This window comes from Panthera leo, chromosome C1 (assembly GCF_018350215.1).
Source record: "Panthera leo isolate Ple1 chromosome C1, P.leo_Ple1_pat1.1, whole genome shotgun sequence".
Lineage (NCBI taxonomy): Eukaryota > Metazoa > Chordata > Mammalia > Carnivora > Felidae > Panthera > Panthera leo.
The window spans coordinates 132537442-132563710 of record NC_056686.1 but is presented as its reverse complement, the minus strand read 5'-3'; the positions used below and the strand labels follow the sequence as shown (position 1 = coordinate 132563710).

Below are 26269 nucleotides of genomic sequence, written 5' to 3'. Positions count from 1 at the left end.
GTACCTGGGTGGCTCAGTCAGTTAAGGGTTGGACTTTGGCTCAGTCATGATCTCACGGTTCGTGGGTTTGAGCCCCGTGCCGGGGCTTTTGACTGCTCAGAGTCCGGAGCCTGCTTTGGATTCTGTGTCTCTCTGTCTCTCGGCCTTTCCCCCACTCATGCTATGTTTCTCTCTCTCTCTCCCTGTCTCTCAAAAATAAGTAAAACATTAAAAAAAACATGCAAGAGGTAAATTTTGACAAAGATGTGAAGAAAAGGGAATCCCTGTGAACTGTTTGGTAGCAATGTAAACTGGTGCAGCCACTATGGAAAACGGTATGTATGCTCCTCAATAAATTAAAAGTAGAACTACCATATGCTTCAGCAGTTCCGCTTTTAGTATAGAAACGTAACCATTATTTTAAGGAGATATCTGTACCCTCATGTTCATTGCAGCATTATTCACAATCAGTAAAATGTAGTGCATATATACAATTGAATGATACTCAGTCTTAAAAAGGAAGGAAATTCTGTCATTTGTGTCAATGTGGATGAAACTGGAGGGCATTATGCTAAATGAAATAAGCTAGACAGAGGACAAATACTGTATGGTGTCATGGAATCTTAAAAAAAAAAAAAAAAGGTCAAGTCATAGAAACAGCAAGTAGAAAAGTGGTTGGTGGTTGTTGCCAGGGTCAGGGGTGAGAGGGAAGGAAACAGAAGTTGGTAAAAGGGTACAGATGTTCAGTTATAAGGTGAATAAGGTCTGAGGATCTAATATATAACATAGTGACTATAATTGTTAACACTGTAGTGTATATTTAAAATTTGCTAAGAGAATGGAACTTAAATATTCTCACCAAGAGAAAAGTAAATGTGAGAGTTTAACTCAATGGAGGAAATCCTTTCATAATGCACCCATATAAAATCATCATGTTGTACACTTTAAATATCTTAAAATTTTATTTGTCAATTATACCACAGTAAACCTGAAATAAAAAATATTTACAGAATTTTGATATATTTTGGATAAGAATACTTCTTTATGTATATTACAAATATACCTTTCATTTCAGGTTCTAAACATATGCTAGTATGTGGAAGCAACTATTAATTTTACTTCATTGGTGTCAAAGAACATGTACTTTATTAAATGCCTTATGTTGTAAATTATGCTTGTTTTCAAAAGAAATTTTTATATAAATGTACAGAAACATTTACATATGCTAATTTGATGAAGCTTATTTTTAGTATTCTATATTCTTGTTCATTTTTAATCTAGTTGATTGGTGTCTAAGTGGGTATATTTTGGAGATGTCAATTTTTATATTTCTGTTATATTTCCTTCATATACTATGGGGCTACATTGTAAGCTTTATGCAATTATGACATTGCTTTACATTCTAAAGGGATTATTCCCTTTATCCTCAGATAATGTTCTTTTGCTTTTCCTGTTAATGTTTTTTGCCTTCCCTTCTATTTTGTCTGATATTAATGTTACTGCTCCAGATATTTTCTAATTAGTATTTTCCAGTATGACTTTTTCTTTAATGTTATTTTTATTGTTTCTCTAAATTATCTACACTAAAATTGTTACATAATCTCTAGCCTTTACTGAGTATAATATGTTAGCATTTTGGGTTATTATTCATCACTTGAATTTATATCTGTGATTTTACACTTTCTTTGACACTAAGGTTTTACTTTCTTCTTTTCTCCTTTATTTTCATACTTTCTGTGGAAGTTTCATTCTTTTTTCTTTTTTGTTTCTTTGGAACTCAACCATAACATTTCTATTATTGTTATGAATATCCTTAAATTTTAACAGGCCTACATAATGCTATAGTTTTCATTTTATTTTTCCCAATGATCTTATGGGTCTCAGGTGCAAAGTATTAGACTGATCATAATCCTTGGTTCAGGACATACTGTTGGTTCAGGACACCCTCTGAACATGATTTTTATCTATGTGTCTGTTAATTTGTTGTAATTTCTATATGAGAAAATTCCTTTCCTATAATTTATATTTGAGGTTTTTTTTTTTTTTAAAAAAAAACCTTACCCAACTTCAAAATTAAAAAAAAAAAAAACTAAGTTTATTAGTGAGATTTATTGATTTATTTGATTTTTTTAATTTGCTTTTTTAAAATATAATTTATTGTCAAACTGGCTAATGTACAGTGTGTAAAGTGTGCTCTTGGTTTTTGGGTAGATTCCCATGTTTCATTGCTTACATACCACACCCAGTGCTCATCCCAACAAGTGCCCTCCTTAATGCCCATCACCCATTTTCCCCTTTCCCCCACCCTCCCATCAACTCTCAGTTTGTTCTCTGTATTTAAGAGTCTCTTATGGTTTGCCTCCCTCCCTCCCTGTTTTTAATTAGCTTTTTTTTTAAGGAATTTTTAAGTATTGCTTTTGACATGTAAGATTTAATTTATTTTGATATAACATTTCATTTATTGTGAGGGGAAATACTCCAATTTATCTTCTCTGTAAGGGGATCCACAAGAGGCCCTCTTCCCAGAGAATAGTCATTATTTGACCAATCTGCCAGTTCCCTGAACCCTTACTATGGAGCTTGACTTTCTTTGACCTGACACAGTGCTCACTCATTGTGAACAGCCTTTTCCCAGAGACATTTGTCAAAAAATAAAAGCTACAGTTGTTTAACATCAAAGCTCCCTGAGATGGTGATAACTGGTAGAGGAAAGGAAGTAGCTAACCCAAATATTTTAAAGGAAAAGCTAGGGAATTAGATATTCATAAATGACTTTGAAAAGCTTTGACATTTTCCTGGGGATCTAGAAAGAAAAATCTGGGAAGGCTCTAACCTCCATCTCTGGCTCACCTGAGGCTCTGAACAAGTAGAAATAAAGGATAAAGGCAGAGTTAGATACTGTCTACTGGAGCATTGAAGGTGTACCCCAACATGTACATAGAATGCCTTCGCAAAGGCTGGGAGACATACTGGTTCAGGCATTTAAGGAAGTCTCTGTCCAATTATTAGCTGAACACTAAGATACTTGAGCAAAAGATTTCAGGGGCCAGATATGGCAAGTATACAGACTTTACAGAATTAGTCCAGGGAAGTCAGGAAATAAATATCACCACCACTACTACTACCAATAAGCAACAGAAACAAACTCAAGAGAATGTGGGGAATCTGATCAGATTTGTAGAATTGCAGCATTGTATTATTTAAAATGTCCAGTTTTAAACAACAGCAACAGCAAAAATGTGAGGTATGCAAAGAAACAGAATATAGCCCATACACAGAAAAAAAAAAAAAAAACAAGTAATCAGTAGAAAATGGTCCTTCACGAAACGCAGACATTATATTAACTAGACAAAGAACTAAAGGAAACCATGTCAAAAAAAAATTAGAGGATAGGATAGGATGATGCCTCATCAAATAGAAAATATCAGTAACATGGGAAAGTTATTTTTTAAAACTTAGAAATTCTAGAATTTCAAATAAATGAAATAATTCGAATGAAATTAAATAGCTCAACAAGATTTAAGGTGTCAAAAGAAATCATTGAACAGGAAGTTGGATCAATGAAGACTTTCTTGTCTGAGGAAGGGAACAAAAAAAGAAAAGAAAAAAAAACAGAGCCTAAGAAACCTGTGGACATCATCAGTAAACAGCATATGTAATATGTGTTCAAAAAACACAGAAGTTCGAGAAGGAGAAGACAAAAAGAGTAGAAAGGATAATTGAAGAAATAATAGCTAAAAAATTCTCAAATTTGATGAGCAACATTAATCTTACACATCTAAAAGGCTCAGTAAACTTAAAGAAATCCAAAGCTAGCCACATCATAACTAAACTCTCAAAAACGAGAAATTTTTGAAAGCATCAAGAGTGATCCAACTCATTGTATACAAAGGATTCTTATTGTTTGTTTGTTTTCTATTCAACATTGTGCTGTAGGTTCTATAGAGAGTAATAAGACAGAGGTGGGAATGGGGTGAATAAAGGCATGCAGGATGAATGGAACAATCTCTTTTTAATAGATGACTTGTTCTTGTCTAGAAAAAAACCCTAATTAATATACACACACAAGGGTGCCTGGGTGGTTCAGTTAGTTAAGTGTCCAAACTCTTGATTTCTGCTAGGGTCGCGATCTCATGGTTTATGTGCTTAAGCCCTGCATTGAGCTCTGAGCTGCCAGGGCAGGGCCTGCTTGGGATTCTCTGCCTCTCTCTTGCTCTTGCTCTCTCTCAAAAATAAATAAACATTTAAAAAATACATGCAGACACCAATCTATCAGAACTAATACACTGGCTCAGAAAGTGTGCAGCCTTTAAGACATTATACAAAAATCAATGGTATTTTTATACACTAGCAATGAACAACAAAAATAGTAAAATAAAATAATTAGGAATAAAGTTGACAAAACAAGAACATAATTTGTTTACGAAAACTACAAAGTATTGTTAAAAGAAATGAAAGAATAGCTTTAAATAGGTGGAAAGACATTCTATGTTCATGGATCAGAAGACAATATTTTTAAGATGCCAATACTGTCTCCAAAATACAAAGATTTAATGCATTGTCTATAAAAAAGCCAGCTGTTTTTCCTTGCATAAATGGACAACCTGATCCTAAAATTCATATGGAAATACAAGGGACACAAGATAGCTAAAACAGTCTTGGAAAAAAAAATGGAGGAACAAATTGACTAAATCTGACCACAAACTTTAGTATTTGACAGCAAAAGCACAACTAAAGGGGGGGAAAAAGGATAAAAAGGATTTCATCCAAATTACAAACTTATGTTCTTCAAAGTAAGAACCAAGAAAGTGAAAAGGCAGTTCAAAAAGTGGGAGCATATATTTGTTTATCCTAACAGATATGGGTCATGCATATCTATCTATCCATCATCTATCTATCTATCTATCTATCTATCTATCTATCATCTTACAATTCTACAATAAAAAGACAATATAGGTAAAAATGTGAAAATAATTTGAATAGGACACTCATCCAAAGAAGATATACAAATAAATGGCCAATAAGCATATGAAAATATGTTCAACATTATTAGTCATTAGGGAAATGCAAATCAAAACTATAATGAAATATCACTTCACACCCATTAGGATAGCTAAAATTAAAAAGAACGAAAACAATTGATGAATATGTGGAAAAATTGGGACTTTCATACATTGCTGGTGGGTTGTTAAATGTGCAGCCACTTTGGAAAACAATTTGTTCCAACAAAAGTTAAACATAGAATTGCCATATGACCCAGTTATTCCACTCTTATGTATGTCTCCAGAGAGTTAAAAGAATATGTTCACAAAAAGAAAAAAAAATACTTTTAAGGAATGTGTATAGCAGCATTATGCATAATAGCCAAAAAGTGGAAATAACCCAAATGTCCTTCAGTTGATGCATGGGTAAACAAAATGTAGTCTGTCCATACAGTGTAATATTATCCATCAATAAGAAGGAAAGGAGCATAGAACAGGGATGAACCTTGAAAACATTATGCTCAGTTAAAAAGCCAGTCATAAAAGGCCACCTATTGTGTAATTCTATTTATACAAGAAGTCCAGAATAGTTAAATCCATAAAAATAGAAGATTAATGATTGCCAGGGCCTGGCATCAGAAAAAAAATGAAGAGTTCATGCTAATGGATTTGCTCGAAAATGCATTCTTAAAATAAGGGCCCACTGACAATGAAAACAAACACTTTTTAAACAATAATCTTGATTTATTTATGAAAATTAGAAGAGTAAAATATTATCTCAAGGACGTCAATACTACTATAAACTTTGAATTCCTGTTGAATTCCACCACCTTTTTGAAGTACAGTGAAGAATTTTAATCACTGAACAGAGAATGTTTAAAAACAAAGAAACTAGAACAAAACAACAGGTAACATTGTACTAAATAAGGCTTAAAGCTATTTTCTTCATCTCTGTGAAAAGATGAGAGAATTGGTACCTCTAAGAAAATGTTTTCTTTGTAAATGTCACTTTTCTTTGGAAATATTTTAAAATATGTTTATCACCTATTATAATTCAACAATCAGGTCAACACCTAATTTTTTTTTTAAGTATTACAAAAACCATATCAGAAATAACAGAAAGGAAGAGCAGCCCAGCCAGGATATGTTCCCTGCATACCATTATTCCATGTTTCTCTTCATTTGTTATCTAAATATCCAATACAGTCTCAACAGTTATATTTTAGGTACTGACATAAGTATTTTTCATTTTTCATTTATTGTATTACAGGCATGTAATCATGTAAACTAAGAAAGTTTCACAACGGTTGAGGTGCTGACTATTTAATAAAATTAATGTACTATATTTTATTTAACCATCTATTTTCTGCATTTTCATTTTATACTGTGCATCTTCTATACTGTATCTGTACTGTGTGTCTTCCTGCATGTAGAATTAAATTTTTTTTTTAATGTTTACTTATTTTTGAGAGAGAGAGAGAGCGTGCAAGCAGAGGAAGGGCAGAGAGAGAGGGAGACACAGAATCTGAAGCAGGCTCCAGGCTCCAAGCCATCAGCACAGATCCCAACGCAGGGTTCGAACTCACGTGTAACTAGATCATGACCTGAGCTGAAGTCGGACGCTCAACGGTCTGAGCCACCCAGGCGCCCCTAAAACTTATTTTCTTAAAATAAATTCCCTCTAAAAGTTATCTGTTATTTTCTTGAAAATAAGCAAATAATTTAATGTTTGGGAATGGAGACAGGGAGAGAGAGAGGCAGGTAAGTCAGAGTAGTTAAGAGTTTGGAATGGTCATCAAAGGAGGTATCCAGGTCCTGGCACCTCTAGGGACCACAGTGGGACTAGTTCAGAAAGAGTGGGATAGGAGACATGAGGAAGGAGCCTCATATTTGTGATTCTCTGTGTTCATGTTGCTGTTTACATTTTGTGGAAAGTGGGGGGACTGTTCCCCTTCTTGGCCTCTTGCATGTTTCCCCTCATCCATCTGGTACCCTTCCCCAACATACACTCTGCATTCAATGAATGGATTATTCCTGATAAGGAATAAAAAGATATTTTTTTCTAAAAACAAAAACAAAAAAAAGTTCCAAATGGTTTGAAATATTGCTCCATCATTTAGTAACTGCAAGCCCACATGCAAGTGTTTCTTTTTTCTTTTTTAAAATGGATATTTACATACCACCTATATTAAAAGGTTATTTATGTAAATGCAGGTAAAATACTTAAAAGTCGGCACATACAGAGTTGATGATGATGATCATGATGGTGATAATGACAATGGGGAGAAGGAGGAAGGGGGGATTTTAACACCTTTCTAACCTTGATGATCTTTGGAGCTAGATTTTCACTTTAGGCCTATGAGACAAACAGTATATGTTAGCAGTTTTGGCTTAAAGTAATACTAAGTTAGAAGTGCATGTGTACTGGAAGGAGATGGTGTTTCAACATGAAGAAATGTAAGAAGGCAGAGAGATTCAGTGAAAATTACATATTGTATCTGCATTTTTCCTGATTCTTTTTCCCTGCCAGTGGTGGGTTTGGTTTGTTTGTAAATTGAATGAAGGTTGATTTCAATATGTTGATTATCTCTAGTATGTAAAATATAATAAACCCTGAACATGGTGTGTGTCAAATGACATTGCTTGTTCTAGCCTTGGAAACATAGAAAGTACATCTTATTCCAAACCATCCAGTGGCTGGTCCTTGTCCAGTATTTGTTTTTACCCAGTACACTGGGCCAAAAAAACATATAGATATAGAATATAGATGTAGATATAGACCTAAATTTAGAGATGTAATGTTTTGGTGCCCATTGGGCAAAAGCTAAACATGATAATAAGACAAAAGGTGATAGATTAGGATGTAGTTGTCAGCTTAGCGTGATTAATTCAAAAACTTGTTCTATAGATATATTGTTCAATCTTTAGTACTTATAATGTTTCATCTGGGGTTGAGGATCTTCTCTTTGATACATTTTTAATAGCATGATACAATGTACATGATATCCTTTAAACTGGTACATTGAGGAACATGACAGTAGCTCAGTTGGTTAAGCCTCCAACTCTTGGTTTCCACTCAGGTCATGATCTCACGGTTTGTGAGATCACACCCTGCATTAGGCTCAGTGCTGACAGTGTGGAGCCTTCTTGGGATTCTCTCTCTTCCTCTCTCTCTCTGCCCCTCACTCCTCCCTGGCACTCACTCCTCTTCTCTCTCTCTCTCTCTCTCTCGCTCTCTCTGAAAATAAATAAATGTAAAAATAATAAAAAATAAATTGGTACATTGAAGCAACACTGGATGAAAGCCAGGAAATCATCAGTATATTTCTGTTTTTACATTAAATCATCAGGTGATATTGGGAAAACAAAATGTATTTTGCTCTTTCCTTATCTATAGATTGATGAGGTAAATGAGATGAACCACAAATTTCTTTCTAGCTAGAGGTCAAGAAATATATTAATAAATAATTCCAATAGATACTATTATTCCCATTTGCGGATGAGAAAAGTGAGATGAGGAGGATGTGAGTTACTTCTTTAGGGCACAAAGTGAGTAAATAATGAGTGTGAGATTTGAGCTTAGGCATCTCACTCAGTTTTTCTGAAAAAATTAAACATCATGCTGGCAGTAATATAGAAGGCCAATTTAAGGAAAAGGAAAAGGAAATAGGTAAAAGGTTATTTTATGAACTAGGTGATCAAAGATGAGAAGTTGAAATAAAGTAGCAGTAGTGGGTATACGTGTAAAGGATGTCTATACAAATTGTATTTATGACAGAGATTTAACAAACCTTGTTATCCATTTGATCCATTGAATATATGTGGTTAAGAATGGAGAGAGATCTAAGATGGTTTCTAAATCTCTGACTTGGGGACTGCTAAATGGCATTCTCTGTGATAGAGAGTGTAGGAAATATAGGATAGGAGGTGCAAATGATCACTTTAGGGAAAATCTCTTTTGAAGATGTTGATAGAAATATAAGGTAGATTGATAAACAGATAATAGATAATTAGATTATATTCAGACCATATGGAAATTTTCAGAAATATGCAATCTCATGGATGTAGAAATGATAATAATAAGCTAGGGTCATAATTAAAGTAAAAATGGGGGAAAAGTCTGACCATGACCTTCTGGGAGCACCAGTACATAAATGGTGAAAGAAGGAAGAGAATTGAAGAAGAAAGAAACCATTATTGAAGTAAGAAAATAATGGAGTAAGAGAGTTTTATAGAAATAAAAGAAGAAAAAAATTTTAAAGAAGAAAGGGTCAGAAATATTATAGAGATTAAATAAAATGTGCTGTTGGGATTTGAAAACTGGAAGGATATTGGTGACTTCAATGAGAATAATTTCGGTGGTTTGGTAGGGACATAAGTCAGATTGAAAAGACTTAAGAATTGAATATTAGGTTGTAAAATCTTGAGCGGTTTTGGAAAATCATATAGACCTATAACGTGGACACTGCAGGGACAAATGCCCTTATACTGACATCAGAATTTTATGCCAGCTAGAATCACACTGGTGTCACGGCCACTATCTTTGTTTGAAGCCATGCTGACTATTGTCAATATTTTTGAAGGCTTTCCTTGGCCAGAAAATCATATAGGACAGGATGAAGATCAGATAAGACTGATTTTACTCTATTGGTCCAGAGATTAACCCACAAGGCTTAACCAAATTGGTATTTCACTGAAAAATCTATAGCTACGGTAAAATAGATATTTTATCAGCATGACCATTACAAGTATAGAATATGTTATATCAGATTTTGGTGTGAACATATAGCTTTATCAGTGTTACTGAGGACTCCTAGAATTGATTTAGAACAGAGAATGCCTCATTAGCCACCGACACATCATAATTGCCATAAACTCTATTTAAATCTAGTTCTTGTTAGGGATGTCTCAGTTCTGTAATAACCCTGTCAGTCAATCTGCCACACATTCTTACGTGTAGGAAGTTTTCTTGAAAACTTCAAGATATTATTGAATACTGGGGTTTGGACATTGCCTTCCCTAACAGGCTTTAGTGTTTAATAAGAAAGGACGTTTTACTTGAACAACTTTTTTTTTTCATTGTGTCTTCTGATGCATTTGCTAGTGGGGAAGTAATGTGGTGTAACGGTATATGATGTTAGAGTTTGCTACTGGCACAGCATCTGGAAACTAGTGCCAGTTCTGTTACTAACTAGCTTTGTAAACTTGGAAAATTCCTGTTAGGTCTTGGATATTTATATTCCTTCTTGGCAAAATGAGGACCTTCAAGTGAAAGTCCCAAGGGACCCTTCGAGTTCTAAAATGATTTGTGTCTCTAAATTCCTCCTCTAAGACAGAGACACGGATGCTAGGTTTTCCAGAAATACCTTGGGTACTACTCAGTCTGTTACCACTGACATGATACGTTAGTTATTTCCTTGGACTGGACATGTGTAGGAGATAAATGGTAGCTGAGGAGCTTCCTTAGCAGCTTTTGTATGTGAAACTGAGGAGTTATCAACTGTGAGCAAAAAGTGCAAAACTGAACTTGTCAAGGGAATGCTGAAGTAGAACTTCAAATAAGGTGGCACAGCTGTGAGCATGCTGACAAAAAACAGCAGCAAGCAACCTAACTCAGTGCACTGAAAAAAAATAATAATAAACAACTCCAGCTTTTTAAACAAAATTCTGGCTTACTAGGATTCGTAAAGGTAGAGGCACCTGAACTTCAGGCTCTGTAAGCAGTAGCAACCTCAGACCAGAGGATAATCTCTTCAAGAGTGTAGTGAGGTAAAGAATGCTCCAAATTAGTTTCTGGTGTTGTTTACAGAACCAGAAATCATTGTCAAACATCCTCCTTGAACTCGTATTAAAATAGTGATAGCCATCTAGGCTCTCTCGCCAGCCTTCATTTGTTCTAGAGCATTAATGAAAGATGGGCTGAATAAAATTCTTTGCATGTGCCCAAATTCCCTAAAACACATAATGGTCTGATATTAATCTGGCAGATGTAAGTTTATGTTGAATGTCTTTTTTAGGATTATTAGGATCCTAAAACTCATTATTAGGATCAATGAGTTTCATGAGGCAATTCACTTTATAAAGTCATATTTACTATCAATTATGTTCTCCTCTCCCACTTACCCCCCCACTTTTGCTTTATAACATTTTTATCTAAAGAGAAATTGTTGTAGTTACATATATGAATTCTTCATAGTATTCAAATTTCATAATTCTCACAACATCCTAAGTCTTTCTCAACTGAATATTTTGCTGCCTCTTCCTTTTTTCATTTTATTTTAGTTTGTATCTTCCTACTCTCATTCAATATTCTTTACCAACATACATATTGGAATCATCCAGATAGCACCTCAGCCTGGAACAGTGTTTTAGAAACCCTGGAGAACCAGCAGCTATGGTTTTTGAAAGTTCTCCAGTGATCCTATGTGCAACAATGTTTAGAAACCATGATCCATTTAGATACTTATTGGTGTCCTTTGTTTTTAATGTGTGACAGAACTATAATCTATTTCTTTATGGACTTTTATGAGCTCCAATGATCTTTTTATATTTGTGACTAACAGACTCTCCTATTTTGGTGTTTTCAGTTTAAGAGGTACAGTTGTTTGATGTGTCTAGTGACCTCAGATTCAAAAATTATTTCTGGCCTAAGAATTCAACCATATGCCAAGAATTATACTAAGTATTTTTATTTTCATTATGTCATGTAACTATACTAATGACTCAAATGGGCATTCTTATTCTCAATTCACAGATGAGAACACTAAAGATAAGATTCTAAATTATTTGTCTAAGGTCATACTAATGGATATATCCTTAAAAATCAAATTGCTTGGCTACTACCCTAGTTCTCTCTTTCATCAGTGGTGTTTTCCAGGTAAATTTCAGGGTCAAGACAACAAGATTGAAGCTCATTATTCTATAACTATTGCCTTGTATCTTCTACTCAAGGGCTTTGTTCTTCCTATAGTGAGATAGGTTTATTATTTACTGTCTACTCACACAGTTCTAAAGATCCCTCTTATAGTTTATTTTGACTGTAGGCATTCAGCTACCTGACAATTCTTCCATCTCATCTGAAAACTCAATTCTGGAAGATTTTGTCATTCAGAGTTTGATATCATTTATCAAATATGTACTTTTACCATTGCTGTTATGTTTCTGGGGGAGATAGACCTCCTGAAAGACTTTCCATGGCATTCGTTCATTCATTCATTCATTCATTCATTCATTCATTTTGAATGAATTTAAAGGACTTTGAAGAAAAAACAAAAGTTTAAGGAGGAATTACATTAAATTCCCTATTTCATATGTATTTATTCTTAAAGATACTGTAGTACATTAAGAGGTAGTAGCTGTTCCTCATAAAGAAATATACTTCCTTTGCCTCCAATTATTTACAGATTCTGTTTACTAAATTCTAAAACTCAAAATAAAAGCTACCAGCTCTGTCATTTCAAAGTTCTGGGTTATTCAAGTTGATAAAATGCCTACAGTCAGGCAGTCTTTAAACTGAGTAGCTAATTGAAACTACAGATTGCATATTTAGGCAACATTTGGAATATTCCTAAGATCACAATAGTGACTTAAGCAAAAGACATTAATTTAGTCTTCATACCAACTTCTTTACACCCCTTAATGCAATTTTTGAAGAGTGGCTACATATGATCCCAATGATTGTCTAATTTGCTTTCTGCCCTTAACATATTAAAACAAACAAACACTTCTAAATCCTGCTTTGGAATCTCTTTGCAAGTCATTCTACAAAATCTTTTCTATTGTGTTTTTTTTTTAATGTTTATTAATTTATTTTGAGTGAGAGATAGAGATAGAGAGAACACACCCAGGAGGGGAAAGGGCAGAGAGAGGGGGAGACAGAGAATCCCAAGCAGGCTCCACACTGTCAGCGCAGAGCTTAATGGAGGGCTCAATCTCAGGAACTGGGAGATCATGACCTGATCTGAAATCAAGACTCAGACACTCAACAGACTGAACCATTCATGTTCCTCAGGTGGTTGGTTTTTGTACCTGATGCTGTGGGCTTTGTTGACTTGTGTTTTTTTGATGCAAAAAAAAATTTTGAATAGTTTTTTAATATGTAACCATTTAAACTGGAGAATATGTTGATATTTATGTGAAAATCCTATCAATAGTTAGAAAATTATTTGATATTTGTTGCACATTGTATTGAAGCTACCTGTATGCTATGTTATGTTCTCCTATGTGAAGCAACTTTAGGAATTTCACTTCTGTTTAATTGGTCTTTGTTTATTTCTACATTTTTAGCATACTCTAATTTATCTAGCTTTGTATTTTCCTTTAAGATTTTTTTTTTTAGTGCTAATACCATTCTCCCTCTATTCTTGTTAGTAAACATTGTTTTAACTATTTATATGCACTTATTTTTGAAAGTAATATTAAAATCATTTGGTCATATTCAAAATGAAGAAATTATCTTGGAATTTAATTGGAAATCTATAATATTTTCGAGTAATTTGGGGAGAATGACATTTTTACTTGCAGATACAGTATGAGTTTCCATTCATCAAAATCAAAATGATTAGTATCGTCCTTCACAAGTTTGAGCAAAGAAGTGTGACTTCATTTATCTTTCAAAGCCACCAAGTCATTAAAGTATTTTAATATTTTCTATTTTGATTATTGTTTCACAAATCTTACATTTTAAGCTATAGTGAAATATATATATAGGGCAATGATTAATTTCATCTAACTTTTATCAGTATATAAATACACTCTTTTATTGATTTATGCTCGTTCCTTAGAATTCAATTGTTTATGGTATCAATATTGTTCCCCTTGATTTATTTAGGCTTGTATTTACCTCCTATTTTTTTCTTGTAAGATTTCTTTTTTAATTTTTTTAACGTTTATTCATTTTTGAGAGATACAGACAGAGCACGAGTGGGGGCGGGGAGAGAGAGAAAGAGAGAGAGACAGAATCTCATCAGCAATGAGCCTGATGTGGGCCCAACTGAGCCACCAAGTTGCCCCAAGATTTTTTTTTAAGGAAAAACCATTAATGCCTTAAGCAATTGCATCCTCAGATCCTTGCACACTATTTACTATTAGCTACCTAGAAGATATTTAATAAACAATATACCATTGGATTTAAAAATTCAATCTGAGGAGCGCCTCAGTGGCTCAGTAATTTCAGCATCCAGCTTGGGTTTAGGTCCTGAACTTGCGGTTCATGAGTTTGAGTCCAGCATCGGGTTCTGCACTCTCTTCCCGCCTTTCTCTCTGCCCTTTTCCCACTTGCACTCTAAAAATAAATAAATAGGGACACCCAGCGGGCTCTGTTGGTTAAGCGTCCAACTCCTAATTTTGGCTCGGGTCGTGATCTCATGGTACCATGAGTTCTAGCCCTGCATTGACCTCTGCGCTGACAGGGCAGAGCCTGCTTGGGATTCTCTCTCTCTCCCTCTCTCTCTGCCCCTTTCAAATAAATAAATAAAACTTTAAATATATATATATATATACACATATATATACATATATATATAAATGAACTTTAAAAAATTCAATCTGAAAATCAAAGTGTTTTAATTGGAATGTTTAATGAATTCATGTTTATTGTGGCAATAGGTACATAGTTATTTCAATCATCATCTATTTAAAAATATGTTTGCTTTCCCTCTCCCCTTTGTTTATTTTACTTATTATTGATCAAATTTTCTTCTGTTTTCTTAGAAATTTGCAAGTTTTATCTCTGTACATATAGATATATCTGTATTATGTATATATACTTACTAGTGAAGTTTGAAAATAAGTCAACACTTTTTAAATGCCAAAAATAAGATAGCATCTATCAGCTACCTACCGTTGTTTAGAATAAGAAATTGGAAAAAATTGTTCTTCTTTTCTAAAATTCTGTATCATCTATTTCTTAGAAATTTCTGCTATACTGTGACCAGACTATTTTCATTATCCTAAAATAATAGGTTAAGTATGATTTTTTATATTTATGTTACATTTTCTAAACAGAAAGAAGCTTTAATCTCTCTATTAGTGTAAATACCAGATAGATTTCTGAGGTTTAATTGAAATTCTAACTCTCACAGTTTTCTTTATAATAGCATTCAGTACCTCCAATCCATTGTACTTATCTTTTTACTTTGTACTTCTAATTTTTTAATTCTCATATGCTGTGTCTCATATCTGGTTATATTTTTGAAATGTGTCTGTGTCTTGTCTCTCCAAGTACATTGATCTGCTCTTTTGGGGGCATCAGTGAGTCTTGTAAAACGTGGCTAATGGACAGTGGATCTGACCAGAACATGTGGCATCGTTAAATAGATTAGCCATTAAATAGATCAGTCACATTGCAACAGGCTACCTGGGAAATCCCCATGAGTGAAATACAAGTGAAGGGCCTGGCAGAATGACAGCAGATGTCAGCATGATCCAGTAATTGGTATACTTGGAGGTCCTGGCATTATCTCTAGTCTTCTGAGCTGGACATTATGACTTGAAAATTTTAAATAATTGGCCCAAGTCATTTGGATTGTAGGTGGCAGAATTTAGAATCTATAAATTGGGGTAAGCAGCCCAGGGAGCCATGGTACTGGGTCATTGGATTAATTGGCCCAGGATTCTTTAAGTTATTATTTAATAGGTAAAGGGTTACTTTTACAGCCTGGGATAGGAACCTAGAATTTAGGTTGCTTCTGCTATGAGGAATGGAGAATGAGAGAGACGATCCCAGCAGGTTTATGTAGAAATGTGAATAGAATAGGTTCCAAGGTAATATAATTACCTTGTATGGGTTTATATTTTCCTGGATAGTTATTGATATGTTCAAATAATATATTTTAATTGACTTCAGGCTAAAGTACAAATTATTTAATATGACTTATAAAATGCTACATTATCTGATAACTTACGATCTTTCTAGATTCTGGATAATTATCTCTAAATTTATTATCAAGAAATATGTGCTATAACACATTCCCTTTGCTAGAATGGTTGTCCCTCAATTTTATCCTAGCAAAATATTGAAGAGTCATCTGTAGTATCTCCTACTTGGTGAATCTTTTTTGTTCCACAGAGACTGAATGGTATGTTTATCAAAGCCTCCACTGTGCATTATACATACTTTCCTTTATAACACTTCACAGGGTACTTTTTAATAGTCTCTTCAGACCCGTTTTCTCGTTAGACATATAGTTCTAGATAACAGGACCATCACTTTCCACTGGAGTAATCCCAGCACCAAGCATCATGCCTTTCAAATAACAAGCACACAATAAAAAATTAGAGACCAGAAGGGTGTGAGGCAAGAAAGGGAATTAAGACCTTTTTATTGACTATTTATATCATTGCTTCTTTACCACTGGCTGCATCTGCTTATTCAGAAATAAAGTAATACAAATCAAAAAGGTTTTAGCCAGGAGCACAAGCCTGTTTGTGTGTGTGTGTGTGTGTGTGTGTGTGTGTGTGTGTGTGTGTGTGTGTGTTTCCTAAACCAAAGACATTAATAACATTTTTTGGATCTACATTACATAGAATATAAACTCAGTAGTCTATTTTTAAAAAGATCTAATTAAAGTCCTATCAACTTAAGTGGGCTACACCAAACACAACTAAGTTTCAGCCTTGATACGTATATTTTTTTAACTAGATAAAGGCAAAGTGAATGTGACATAGTTGGATGTGGTTAGAATATATGTCCTTTTTTTTCCTGTCCACACTTTACAAACCTCAGATATGGTACAAATAAGAAAAGGCTTATAACACCCAAGAAATCCCAGGTACCATGCACTTGACATCAAACTTGTAGGAATATGTTCAGTATATGCTTTCTTTATTTCTATTCCAATATTGTTCACAGATGTTAATTTAAGGAGTTCAAAGATTCTCTTCCCATCCAGATTAACAATCCGACCTCCTCACACACAAGGATATCCTATTTTATTTTCTAAAACATATAGCTAATTGAGTATTCTTTTTAAATTTTAAGCAAAAAAACTTACATACAATAAACTCAAATTTTAATGCATGTTTTGAGATACAGTAATAGATACTGTAAATACAAATGTGCAATAGAAAAGTAGGCAAATTAGAACTTTAAAAGTAGGCAACATTTTTAGCAAAAGCAGAGAAACAACTATTTACAGTGGTAGTTTGCTTCGGATTTTTAGATAGGAAAATATGGTAGATGAAGAATATATCATAGACTATTTATTTTAAAGATGCATATTTTTATTGTTTTAGTTTTATTTCAAATAAAATTCTATGTAGTAACATTTTTTAAATGTTTATATGAACAAAAATATAAAAAGTATCCTATAGGGGGCACTCAAGTACCATAAACTGAAGAATCTGCCTTTTCTAGTCAGATTTTGTTTAGATGGAAAGGGGTAAGCCCTTGGGCACATTTTCATATTACCTTTTATATAAAGAACAAAACTGAGTAAAATAAACGAAAGTACTCTTTGTCACGCTTCTTCTATTCCCCGAAGAAAGACAAAGGGATATTAAAAAGGTGTGATTAAATGGCATTCTGAACCTTATTCTAAAAGCACAAAAGTATGATACTGTAGACAGCTGAGTTGGTTTGCATTTTCAAAATTCTAAACAAGGTTTTTTCTACATTAGAGTTCAATGCCAGAGATAATTGTCATTCTTTTATGTAGACATTTAGTTGTAGAAAACAGTAAAAGCAGAGTCACGTGCCTCATTCTCTCTAGGTTTTAAAGCAGAATAATATGAGAAACTATTTGAGTTACTTTTGAAATAATATTCCTAAGGAGGAGTTAGTCTACCACTTGAACAGAGAAGTTAGAACAGATGATGGTGATGTTTTCTTGGGGATGGGGGTAGGGGAAAATAAGAGCAAAACTAAAATCCACTTCTGTAGCCAGTGTGCCAGATGCTGTTTCCACTGAACTGCATTTTGGTAGCTAAGACTTTATTTTAACCAAAACCTGAATGAAAACCTGATACCACCTAACTGAAATGAAATGTATTTTCTTTAAAGTAATGGGGGAAAATGTTTCATTTAGATTTTGAAACCGTAGATAAAAAGAAGTTGCTTTTTATTTTAATATGGTCAGTATCATGGTAAGTTAAAAATTAACCTCTAGATGCTCTCAGTAATAGTGACATGAATTCCATTAAGCATGTTAAATACTAATCTCCTCGTTGAATTTTCCATTGAAGTTCTTCACGTTGCACATCACTCAGAGAATGTGTGTTTTCTTCCCGTTATTTTCACACAAGCAACATTAATGTGTGCTTTTGATTTTAAAACGGGCATGTATGAGTGCTGAGCACTTCCGTTAATGATCTTGTTCACCACTATAACAGCTGCAAATAATGAAATCACGCCTAGTACCATTTGTTAAGTCTATAACTTGAGATATCTGCATGTAAAGTATGACTGAGTCCAACAGCCTATTTGCTCATAATGCAGAATATTAACCCTGCTTTCCCACGTGAATAAAGCTACCTAAATATAAATTTTCACGAAATTAGATTACATGCCAGTAATCCTTTCAATGATTTAGAATAATCTCAAGTTCTTCATGTACTTTGAACGTGTGAAACTTCTCAATAAGAAAAGACAATTTGTAACTAAGATCTCTTGGGTTTAATAAAGTTATTATGGCCAAAGAAGGGATTTTCTGGAACAATCTTGGGTACAAACATTCTGTCCTATTGCTCAACAATTATATTAAGTCATGCGTTCTAATTTTGGTTTGAAAACTGTGACTACCATAAATCTGAAGAGTGTGGAAGAGGAAAGGGCAGAGAGAACCAGCTTCATACCTGCAAAACCAGACTGGCAGTTGCCTCTATAATATACTTGAAGCTATAATTTGCTTTCACTTGCAACCTACAGCTTGGACCATGTTCGGTTCTAGAAACTCCCCAGCCAAATTTCAAGGCATGGTAATTATTTGTCCTTTAATACATTTTATTATACATGAAAAATAGAGTATGCTACCTTTTCCAAGCTATTTTTACAGCAGTTAGATGTACCTTCCTAGAAATGTCCAAACTGATTAACCTCCTTAGTTTTGGATAAATAGTAAAGACTGATAACAACAATCCTTTGACTCATCTCCTATATTCTCTGAATATAGGTCAATTTCTGGAGATACCTATCTATATCTATCTATCTACCTATCTATATTTATAGTGTTGTTGTTTTTTTTCAAATAATTGTAATATAGTTTTCAGGTAAAGCGCTCTAAAGAGCACAGAAACTATTTCTTGTTGTTGTCATTCACTTTCTCTTGGCAAGAAAATGCAGGAGGTTAAATTGTAATAAATTAGGATTGATATCCACCTAAAATATAAAATTCATGCTTTTTTAAAAATAAATACATGCATTTAATCACAAGCAAAGACTGAATAACCAAAAATATTCTTGGTCATACTATGTCTAAACATTGCTATTAATTCTCTTCTGTATTTCCTGTTGTGTACCTGTGAACTTAATACTTTTTGTTGTTGTTATGTAGTATAGTTTTCCGTGTGATGTGAATGATAACTTTTGGTAAAGTCTATTTAAAATGCAGAATGTAGCAATGGGACATCATAAAAGCATTTAATGGTCTTTCAACTATAATTTAACTTTGCCGGTATTCAGGCATAATATCACACATTTTCACAAATCTTGATAAATATATCAAGGTCCAAATGTCACTATTTTTCTTCCCAGAAACAGAGGCTTGACATAATACTAGGGCATTGTGTTCTGGACTACAGAGCTCCTTTTTGCATTTGAGTTTTTGTTGTGATTAAACGTATAATTTTTGTGATAGGAAAAACACTTTTAGAGGGCAGGAGACTTTCCCTATATGAAAGAAATAAAATTTACTACTTAGAACAAATAAATAATGTTTCGGATAAGTTAATTTTATAAGTATTCTTTAAAGCAAAGTTTGCAACCGAAAAGACAAAAACTCGATACAAAGTGTATTCTATTTACCACATACCTATTTGGTACTTACTCCGTGACAGGTACGAAATGTAGCTGTTGACAGACTCTGAAGCGCCATTTCCAGTGGGAATTAAGCAAGGTACACTAAGAAGAAAGGTTTATTTTTCTATTCTTTCTTTCTGTTTCATTTTTTTTTGCTTCTGTTTATTGCTTGTTTTATTTTTAAATTTACTATATAAGGAATAGAAAAGGAATAGATTTCTCATAAAGGAATAGAAAAAAAAAAAACACTCTTCTTATAATACTCAACAAGGCAAAGCAAAACAATGCCCCGCCTAAATAAATACCACACAAACAAACAAAAAACTCCATAAACTTGGCCAAAGATACTGTCACTCTATAGTACTTGTTACATTTTAACAGCAATTCATTTTATTAAAGTATACATATGGTACAATTAATATAATTTTGGTATCTCATCTTCTCAGTTCTCTGTCAATTGCCTGTACTTAATCTCTACCCTTGTCATTGCATTATCCTGTGTAGTTCAGATATAGAAATGTGTTCCATGACAGAAGGAACAAGGAACAACAGATATAGGAAAGAGTAAATAATGTCAAGGGAAAAACTAAAAAGTCATTAGTCAGCAGTGAAACAAATTATCTCTGGGTACCTATTGTGAGGGAAAACCCATGCAAAATGACTATATTGTTAGGGGGTTAGAAATTGTGAAATGCTAAAGACTGTGTATTAAAAAAACAAGAAAAATGTCATTTGGATACAAAGTAGGAAATTATTCAATATTAAGAAATGCTTAAAAGGGTCCCAATTAATAGCTATAATAAAAATAAACAAATGAATAAAAGTTGAACGAGACTTTCTCCATTCCTCTTTGTCCTCTGATCCTATTGAATCCACAATGCGCAGAAGCCACCAGCTTTGATAAATCTGTATTATCACTGATAATATTTCTAAATGTTTTGAATTCTGAACATTTCTAAATTTGCTACTGAGTTCTAGATCAATGGAGATATGATATGCTGATTGACTAAATGCTGGTAACAAAACTCAATATATTTGAATATATGTTTTGTGATTTCTTATTCAGAGTCCAATTCTAGCAGAAGTCTCCAGTTTCTCCATAAAACTTTATTCATAAAGATGTTTACTCAGAAATTACAGCCCTGATTTTAGTGGGTGATCCCAGGAGTGGCCTTAATGTGTCATACCTGTGGTTCATGGTTCATGGCAACATAGTTCCCACAAGATCCTGGAAAGTCAGTCATTAGCAGAAAAATAATGTTTGATTTTTACTGTAAGTTCTGCTAGTGCAAGGACCGCATCTTTTTTCTATAGAGTTATTTGCATGGTGCTGAGTAGAGTGACTGTTACATACTATGTAGCTATTAAGTGAATAAACTAATTCAAACTCCCTGGGCTACCACTCCTCTGAGCTAGGAAGAGTCTAAAGAAATATCAACAAAGCTCAGTACATAATAGGACAGACTCAGGAAACTATTCAAAAGCTGTTTCTGATATTAATAAGATGTGAGCATAAGAGTAATCACCTTTCCTGTCTGTAACTTTTTTATCTATAAAACGTAGCAAATTGGAAGAAATGATTTGAATGTTCCCTCCAGTTGCAACAATCTAGGAGTTTCTAATTAAAATTAAGAAGCAGAAAGATAAATGAAAGGACAGAGATCAATAATTTTCAGATAGAAAAAGACCTCAAGGCTTATTCAAACAAACTGTATCCTGACCATGGACCACTGACAACCAACTCCCAGCATGAAACATTAATTCTATTTTAGCAGCTGGAGATGGGTATGTGGAGGTCAACCTGACCAAAGGTATGTCTGGTCAAAAAGCACTGAAAGCAACAAGTCTTATAAGCAGCAACTGACCTGAAACTCAGGGCTATTTCCGCACAATTAGAGTGATAAGGGTTTGATGAACTTTTGGCATTTCTGTATTCCCCTGCTCCAGACACAAATGTATTGTATTATTACTGATTGTGTCTTCTAAAGACATATCTAAAAAGCAAAACAGGATTTATCTCTTGAGTCTATATTATTATTATTATTATTGAAGTTAATTGTTGCCTAATAAGGTTGTCTAAGTAAAAACTCCTTCATTTCCTTCCTACTGTCAAAAGTTTATCAAACAAGAGTCTGATATAAATGTAAAACAATCAAATCATTATTAAGGACTTTTATTATTTATCCTTTGAAACTTATAATTGACTATCATTTGTCTTTTCACTGCGACATGTATATTTTAATGTATTTATAGATAATGACAGTAAAGATAAGATGAGGTTCATGCACAGAGAAAAATTTAATTTGCCTGGAAATATTTTTATTTTCCAGCTTTAATTGGGTAATTGCATTATGTTTCTTTTTCCCCTCAGGTGTACATACTTCTTAATACTTCTCAAATAGTAGGAATTAAAGTTACACCAAAATCTTATTTATCTTGACTGAATCCCCATGTCCCAGTTGAAACAGCATGCTATCAAACATGTATAGCTATCACCCTTGTGAAGGAAAGCTGTTAAAAATGTGCATTGAAATGCTAACAGTTTGAGAAATAAAATGAATCTGAAGTTCTTTTTTCTTAGCGGTTTTGTCCAAAGTAACTCTCTTTCAATTATAAGCACTAATAATGTTTCTTTAACAATTCTCAGTTCAGTATACCCCAACCCCCCTGCCTTCTTTTCCTTCTCATCCTGTGTCTGTAGCTGCCTGGCAACTTTTCTGTGTGGAAAGGCAGCGTAAGCAGTCCAAGTAAGCCCTTGGAATGATAGCTGCAGAAAATCCTAGCAACCTGGCTCTCAGGCCAACTCTACACACATCACTTCATGAGATGCACTGTCGGGCTTGGTTTGTTTAGACACACATCCTCCCCTAACATGACTTTCATGCATGTAGTGTATGACTTATTACCATCTATGGTAAAAACAACAACAAAAACAACAACAACACCCAATAGCAAAAGAAAATAATCAAATTAGCAGACATGAAATCTGATGTTTGATTACATGTATGCAAAGCATGGCTCTAATTGAGAAATATAAGATTACCACTGACTGATAATTAATATTCGTGTGTTGTTTTAGACCAGAAAGTAAGAATGATTGGTTCTACTTTGTTTAATTTATCTCAATGAAAGATTTCATAACATTCTATAGTTTGATGAATTAATTTATTTAGGTTGTCAGTGTTAATCACTCTGATTAGAATGAAGAAATTATAATGGGCCATAGAAACAAACAGAATTTGAGGAGTAACTCTTGCCTTTCTTTCTTCACTAGTAATATAATTTATTAATTCCCTTTCTCGCTAAAGTATATATGATGGGGAATAAAGTATTTCATAGAAAATTACACTTACACTTCCCTTTTATTTATAGTCCATTATAACGTGATGGTCATTCAAAACCTGGACATGAATTATTTAATTTTAAAATTCCTATTTGGTCTATACTTTTATAAGCCTTGTTAGATTCTGATAAAAACTATCTCTTTTGATGAATTGGTCATTTTCAATGAAGAGCTACAATATGTAAGTGATTTGATGTGAGAAAATTTTATTAATTTTATTTTGGCATTGGCCTTATTTCAGCTTTAGACCATGTGTCTATTAATAAATGATAAATATGTGTCTATTTTAATTATTGAATATGTTTATAGTGTATTATTATGGCTTTGTGGTATGAATCCATGTCCTTATTATAATTTTGTTTTTAAAAATATGCTTGACATGCATCCAAATGTATGTGTTACGTCCACTTGACCACTGAAACATTCCTAAGCATCCATTCTTCTACTCAATTCCTCTGAAGTTTTTATACCATTTAGGTCTTTGTTAGTAACATCTATTCACATTCCTAAAATAAGTCCCCAATTTTATTTTATAGATAAATTGATACTAAACACAAGTAATCACCTTTCATTGGTGTGCACACTAACCTATTACTTAGTAATTAACCTTCCACAATCAGTACCCCTAATTTACACCACAATTTTGAGTCCTGTATCATTCACATATGGCAATTTGATTTGTGATCACTAAAAATAAAAAAAAAATGTTTGCTGTATTATTCTGATCGCAATATGTAGACAATGCATCCTTGATTTTCTTCTATTCAGGGCAGTTAAAAAGTAAAGCAGATGATGTAAAAGAGATCATATGGTTTTTACTCTGCCTAATTTACTTAGTAGTTTTATTATTAGGAGGCACTACATATTTAGAATGCAGCATATTTAGAATATATATTAGAATACAAAATCTGCTGGGTATTCACTTCTCTGATTATCTTTCATAACTTTTCCCTTTTAAGAGTTGACAGTGGAATCCAGAGCTGGTACATACATTGCAGAAGCAAATGAGTCACTGATTTTCAGTCATCGAACTTGAGTACATGGTAAGTCTTTGGTTGTTCTGTTCCTGGCTGCTTTCTTCTACCTTGCAATTTTGAGATGGGAGGCAATTGGTGATAATGATAGAGAAGAAGCAGAATCTGGATGTCCTTAGCATGGTTTGTTAGCACTCTTCATTTTATTGCCAAGACTTTAAGTGGATATAGATTTCCTAATAGCTGACCTCCTAGTTGACTGAATGGGATCATGTCAGAAAGACACCTACTTACTTTGTCCCAGTGAAAGAATAAATATTTTACAGAACACACAGTGGTGTGGACACTTGAGAAAGAAATATTCGTTACTTTGAGTATCATTCTAAATTTACCCTTCCTCCCCTCCCCAGCCCCATGTTCTTTGAATTCCGCCATTAAGTCCAAAGTTTGTGAATTTTTAGTATAAAGTAGGAAAAATACCTTTTTATATTTCCTATATGCTAAATCTTACTGTGAAACAGTAAAAATAATAGGTGAAATCACACATGTAACAACTTTAGAAGAGAAGAAAACATACACTTTTAAAGATGGAAGGAGTCATCTTTTTAGACACTAAATGGTTTGATATACAAGGGAAAGTCAACTTTAAAATTTATAATGTGGCAAAAATGACATAAAAGACATATTTTACAATCACAGAGTAAGTATAAAAAGGCAAATTTCACAGGTTCTTGGTAATTTCCCGTAGAGTCACCTCTGTGTTCTTTGATCCAGTCTAATTTTAATGACTTCTAAGGAACAGCCAAATATGTTTCTGGGTATTTTGCTCTCAGGAACAGCTAGCTCATAGTGCTAGCATTCGTCTATATTGGGTCAACCAGTAAACTGCACAAAGTGCTTAAGGTATCTTCCATTTGTTTCTCAATCATCCTGTTCCTTAGTTTTGTTCTTTTCTTATAGTTTGCCTTACATCCATTTGAAGTTTTAAAATATCAAATATTAATGCATATTTAGAATACATGTTTTTCAACCTTAGTGCTTAGTCAAGAATTATAGATGTTACAAGGAAAAATAAGCCTTCAACTATTAATATTTCTGAGTTTTAACTCCTTAGCCATCTCTAAATGTTTAACTAAAATTGTAGGTTTGGGGATGATTATATTAAAAACCTCAAGTGGTCATTAAAACAACTTTTTTTTTTTTTTTAATTCCACTGATTCATGTTTATGCCTTGGATGGTTTGGTAAAGTTTTATAACTGCACCATGTGGAGAAAGAAAAAAAAAACCACAACAGAAACAATTTAAAAATCTTCAAAACATGTTTAAAATGGTTCGAGGAACATTTTTAAAGAGGGAAATAGACTGCAAAACAAACTGCCAATCCTTTGCTCTATGATTCCCTGCTTAGGGACCTCTTTCCATTCATTTTCCCTTCTTTTGCAAGGGGTAATGACTTTGGGGGTTGTTTGGGGTTTTTTGTTGCTGTTGTTGTTTCTGCTGAGTCACTAAATTTTGCATCTTTGCCCCAAGATGCTACTCAGCATAAAAGTTAAAAGCGCAATTCAGAAAACATCGCATTTGTGTGTGGAGCAGAGGAAACCATTTCCCTAAGAGAAGCTCAATGACTTGGCTTGTCCTTCCTTCCCGGTAAGGAAGCTTCCAGGGAGAGAAGGGATCAAATCCGCTTTGCCGAGAGAAGCATCCCAGCGCTGTAGCTGATAATTCCGAGGTGGCTGTTAAATGCGGAGCTTCCTAGGCGGGCCTGGGTGGCTCAGCCCAATGCAGAAGTCTCCCCCTTCTCTAAAGACCCAAATCCCTACAGAACCAGCTTTGGAGTTACTTTCCCTTCAAGGAGACCGAAATAATTGTGATTTGTGGTGCTCTCAGTTCGCGGTGGTATTTTCCTGTTGTGTTAAATGCCTCTCACTAAGTAATAGATGTGATTTATGTGGACGACGGAGGGGTGTGTGGTGGATTCGGTGATTAATCAGTGAATTCCCATCCGCTGGCATCTCTCACTGCCCCTCTTTGCGTGAT

At 33.8% G+C, this 26269-nt stretch overlaps 1 long non-coding RNA gene across 1 annotated transcript in view; it reads left to right on the top strand.

The window, feature by feature from the left end:
- Positions 1-26048, top strand: part of LOC122226006 — a 47341-nt gene extending 21293 nt beyond the window's left edge. Inside the window, exons 3-5 of the long non-coding RNA XR_006205457.1 lie at positions 19953-20011; positions 24217-24300; positions 25763-26048. This is a non-coding gene — a long non-coding RNA (uncharacterized LOC122226006). The remainder of the gene's footprint in view (positions 1-19952; positions 20012-24216; positions 24301-25762) is intronic.
- The last annotated feature ends 221 nt before the right edge of the window (positions 26049-26269 follow it).